The sequence below is a fragment of the Beta vulgaris genome, chromosome 3 (assembly GCF_026745355.1).
Source record: "Beta vulgaris subsp. vulgaris cultivar EL10 chromosome 3, EL10.2, whole genome shotgun sequence".
In the NCBI taxonomy this organism is placed as follows: domain Eukaryota; kingdom Viridiplantae; phylum Streptophyta; class Magnoliopsida; order Caryophyllales; family Amaranthaceae; genus Beta; species Beta vulgaris.
The window spans coordinates 54,717,870-54,723,465 of record NC_079204.1 but is presented as its reverse complement, the minus strand read 5'-3'; the positions used below and the strand labels follow the sequence as shown (position 1 = coordinate 54,723,465).

General features: G+C 34.3%; 1 long non-coding RNA gene across 1 annotated transcript; it reads right to left on the bottom strand.

Moving 5' to 3' along the window:
* Window positions 1-2,187: 2,187 nt before the first annotated feature.
* Window positions 2,188-5,297, bottom strand: LOC104887110 (uncharacterized). The gene is made up of 4 exons (XR_007272065.2): window positions 5,236-5,297; window positions 4,408-4,727; window positions 3,715-4,250; window positions 2,188-3,483 (listed from the first exon to the last, which is right to left on the bottom strand). It is a non-coding gene; the product is annotated as an uncharacterized LOC104887110 (long non-coding RNA).
* Window positions 5,298-5,596: the final 299 nt, after the last annotated feature.

Genomic DNA, 5,596 nt, shown 5'->3' with positions numbered 1-5,596 from the left:
TTCAGTTCAGTTCAGTAATTTAATTCGCTGGTAATAAAACAATGATAATTATTATTATTATTATTATTATCATTATTATTATTACTACTATTACTATTATAAACAATGCTAATTAGCGACTGCTTAGGAAACGGTCGCTAAATTCGAAATATCAGATGCTAATTTTTTAGTGTCCGCAAAGCGGACGCAATTTGGAGAAGTAGCGACCAAGGGTTTTGCATCAGCCATTTAGCGTCCGTCAGCAGACGCTAATATATTTAGCGTCCGATTCCGCGTTTTTAGCGTCTGATTTTTGCGGACGCTAAAGACTGACATTCTTGTTGTGATCATGATTATAATAATTATTATATTATTATTATATATTATTATTTTAATATTGCTAATTATTGTTTTGCTAATACTTTCTTTTATATGATTCGGCTAATTATATTGAAATGATAATTTAAGCCTAAGAAGTACACATTGCAATAATATTTGTTATTGTTCAAAGTACAAACTTTTTAGTAGATGACAACAATAATACTATTAATAATAACAACAATAATACTTGTCATTGTTGAAAAAAAAAAAAATACATGTTTTGATAGTTGAATTACTAGGCAAAATAATAATACTATCGAACATTAACTAGTTTTCATAATCGGTTAATTATTATTTTATTTAATAACTTATTATTATTAATTAAATAATATTATATTATTATCACTACTATTAGTTATAATTTAATTCAGTTCAGTTGCAATCAGTTCAGTTCAGTTCAGTTGCGTTCAGTTCAGTTTAGTTGTTTTATGTCGAAGAAAACAGACTCTTAGTATAGATGTATATTTTTTACTATTAAACCGTACAATTTTTCAGCAACGTACAACTTGATATACAAATTCTACCACATCTATTATATTTTGACTTTGTAGTTTATATTTTCTCTGTTATTATTAAATGAGTCGCTTTTTCTTTTAAGTGAGAGTTTTTTGGAAGAAAGGACTTGCTTAATAAAAAAAAAAGGATGAAGTATTATTAACACAGAAATATGGTCAAAGTTTATTATTATTGTTTTATTATCAGAGAATTAAATGACTATGGGATGGATGGTAGCAAAGTGAAAACAAAAACTACTAAACTAAAAAAAATTTGCTACTCAGTGAGACAATTTTTTTTTTTTTTGATTCAAACTACACAGGGAGACTATCACTAACTTAATTTGATGCGATTTTAGCCATCGAAGATGCAGAGAGCAAGGATGGTATTGTCCTCAAAACAAAGCTTCTCCGTATCACCGTATCCCTTGACTTGAAATTAGAACGGCGGAACAACTTGGCAAAGTATGGTACCTTTTCAACCGCGGGACTTGCATGTGGCCGGCTACACGTAAAATTACAGTTGTGGTCGCAGCGCGACATCCTGTTACCCTGTCAGTCCGTCAGCTCATTTTCAAATGGTTATATCTCACTTGTTTCTCATCGGAATCGAGCTTTTGACCATGCGTCGGAAGGTTATCGAGCTAAATTTTCATCCCCAACTTGAATCTTCCCAAAATATTAAGTGTGTTTTGAGATATGACCTTTTGAAATTGACCTTTATGAACAAACCCTTATGAACAAATGGAATTACTCTTATGATCAAATGGAGTTACTTCACTAGTGGAAAAAACATCAATTGCTCCGGTCAAAAACCATACAAGTGCTCCGTATTTGACCCGTAGCAGACCCCATACGAGCACTTGAGTATTTATCAAGTGCTCCGGTTGAAAACCGGAGCACTTAGATTTACAAGTGCTCCGGTTGCCTTAAAAACCGGAGCACTTGTAAATTTTATATGTTGAAAAATCTTCAAGTGCTCCGGTTGTTAAGAGAAAACCGGAGCACTTGTGAATCAAGTGCTCCGGTTTTTTCCTAACAACCGGAGCACTTGAAGTATGTTTTTTAATAAAAAAAATTGTTGTTGTTGTTGTTGTTGTACAGCAGCAAGCATACAACAACAACAACACTAGTTTGAAATAATAAGCAAACAAATAACCAGAACAAGAGAATAACAAAAAAATATTGATGTGTCTCATTGACACATGGTTAACTTTATTACAAGAACAGGCTGGTTACTTCAAATGTTTTAGGCCTTTGGGTATATATGACATCAGATCAAAAGTAGAGCATCCTATTAGCTATTCACTTCAGTCTTTCTGAATTTAGTAGATGATCACTAAGTTGGCAAGAACCTTCAAGGGATAATAGAATAGCAAACAAAAATGACAATACAAGTACAACACCGAAAAAGTTTACCCAAACCTAGTGCTGATTAACATAAATGCATTCACTTTTAGAATTGAAATTGATTAATAAAACAAAACAATGACATGCATCAGCAAGTCAAATCCAAAACAACTACGCCAAAGTTTTAGAACATGAACAAATCAGGATCAATAGGACCAGTGGTGGACACCATAACTTTTCCACCATCAAAGGTGATTTCTGCCTGCAATAGTCACCCAGCATCAAACAGCTCTGGAGCATAAACTTGTTTATTTGCCCCTGAGATAACATTTAACAATAAAAGCAGCATTTAAGGAAGGAAAACATTTCACTTCTTGATTTCTTAATCACCCATTAATTCTTGTGACTTGAAAACACACCCAGTCCCCAAAGCAAGAAGAATTTCAAAAGGAAAACATAAACACACAGTAAAAATATAAAAGAGGGTCAGGGGAACGGAGATCAAATGATTGCCAGCATCTCAGATAGGGTCAACATAACTTCCAAAATCATATAGTTATATATGCACCCACACATTCCACAACATAATAAATGGAGAATGGAGTCAATCGAAGGACTCATATAAAAGAAGAGTGTTATCATTGAGCAAGTATTTTCTAAAATGAGAAACAACAAGCTTATCTCTAAGATATGCAAAAGGGTCCAATCTCATGATAGTTACAGTTAATCTTGCAGCGATCACACGAAGAATGTGTCAGGGGTCAGATGTATCAGGAACTTATTCTCATATTATGTAGTATCTACTGTTTCAATGTTGCAGAAACTGAGAAAATGTTCACTTTGTTCAGTAGAACATTTAACACAAGTACAAAACTAACATGTCAAAATTTCTTGTGTTCTTCAATTCCGGGTAAAATTTGTAGTTAATCAATCTATCAATGGTAATAATCTCAAGCACTTCTGGTTGTTTGGTTGGGGAGGTGAAACTGTGCTAAGGTTGCATTTGTAGATTCGTACTTCTAAATTCAGGGGAAACTACTCACAACTTTCTGGAAAAGATATGTAATACAAAATAATAAGCCACATCATGAGTTCAATGTTAAATTCTACAAGTAACCCGAACTTATTACCATTAATGAGAGATAACATAGCAGATTAAGAGGGGAAAATAAGGCACTAACCAGAGTGTGACAATAGAAAACTGAGTGTGCAACAACAACAGCTAGGACCCAAGGAAGAACTAAAGCACAAATAGGTATCTAAACAGAGATGTTTTAACCTGTCAAGTGTTAAATTGCAAATTATACATGTATTCAACTGGCTACAATTGTGTAACTAGTACCAATAAGCATAGGAAAACTACAATTGTGTAACCAATGCCACCCACACCAATACATAGCATAGTCGAACATAAGATATATATACATAGTAAAACATAAAATCACTATCCTACTCAACCTAACATGAATATATAACCCTTCTCTAAAACTCATAATATAAAGGTAGTTACCTTGTGATACTCTAAGTAGAAGATGCAATCTCCAAGTCTCACTCACCGACCATCATCTCCTTAGATCCAATCCAAGTCGCAAGACAATAGCTCAAGTAATGAAAAAAATTCATAGAAGGAACAAGATTGGATAGCTTAGGCAACCCAAAAGTCGCCAAAATTAAGCAAATAAACAAATTCTAGGAAAGTAACCTTTAGCTCTTACAATTGCATATATCAAAAGCAATACAAATAATTTAAAAACTCAAAATGAAAATATAAAGCAATAACTAATAAGCGTGATTTTGTCATACATTCCTAAACTCCTACCAATTTCAAAAACTTATTTAGTGATAATCTTAAGCTCTTAGGAGTTAGGAATGCATAGTGCATATGTCAAAACCAATACAAATAATTCAAAGATAACAAAAGAAGAACTAAAAAACTGAAACAAGGAGAGAGAAAATAACCTTTCTGGAAGTTGCAATGAGCAAGAGTACGACCATCTTCAAGCTGCTTACCAGCGAATATCAAACGCTGCTGGTCAGGAGGAATTCCTGCAAATTTCACACAACAAAAACATAGAAAAAATCCAATGTACATCCAAAAATTAAAAACTTCACTATATTATATTGAGCAAAATTTAAATGGAGAATAAATATATATATATATATATATATATATATATATATAAATGAAGGATAAAAATGAAACCTTCTTTGTCTTGAATCTTAGCCTTGACATTGTTAATGGTGTTACTGCTTTCGACCTCAAGAGTTATGGTCTTGCCAGTTAAGGTTTTGACAAAGATCTCAGCAAGAAACTTCCCTACCCCCCCTCCCTCGAAACCTGCAGTCTAATAGCTTGCCTGATGAACTGGCTGATCGGTTCAGAGCTGCGGAGACCTCCTGTCTCACAGATCGTTGCAGTTCAAGTTGCATATCCATGCAGGCCTCCAACATTCTCTGCATGTTATTTAGTCTTTGCTGCAGCCTAGCCATGTCAATCCTCAAATCGTTAATGATCTCCCACTCCTGTGCAGATGAACAACTAGAATTATAAACCTCCGATATTTGATTGATTGCTAAACAAGCCAATAATGAAGATAAAATAAAATGATATTGAACTCAAAATGACTATAGTCTAGAGACAAAGATTCATGCAGATAGAGGCAACAAAATGATAATAATATAACAGTCCAATTACAGATTAGTAGTTCAGGAACTTAAAACAAGAGTAATCCGGCAATATTTAACAAGTTGAAAGCTACGACGATAGAGGTTATTGCAGATTTGCAGCTCAAAGAACACACTTATTGTCAAGCATGCGAGAAAGGGCTAGACAACAGCGAATCAGCCAGGAGACCATTTCATTTACTTAACAAGCTACAGGCACTGCAGACTTCTATCACAGATAGTAACCAAAATAGCTCTCCCTGAGAAGGGCTAGAAAACAGTGATATTTAAACAATGCACAACATAGACAGCAGAAACTACAGTCGTTTATGTTCTAAAATATTAGCAACAGAACAGAATCAGTAACGGTTCCAGGGGGTTGTCGTGATTCACGTCTAGACCAATTCGGATGGTTCCCCCAATGTGCTTTTTCAAGGTTTAATTTGTTGTTCTTCGTCTTCCTTGTTACGACGGCTATGCAAATGGATGTGGTTGGGCCTTATTTATAGTTCGAAAATCCATAAAAAAATAACGCATAATTCAAACATTATGCAACATTTAATCTCTCTTACCTCAAAGTAAGGAGGATGAGTAGAATTCCACTTCTTCGCCTTAGATTTCTTCGCTTTTCCTCTGGCTTCTTCAGCGTCGTGAATCCCTTCCGTAGGAGAATCATCCGACGCCATAACAGAGCAACTATTGCTCCGTAAGTTCAGCAATCAGTTCTT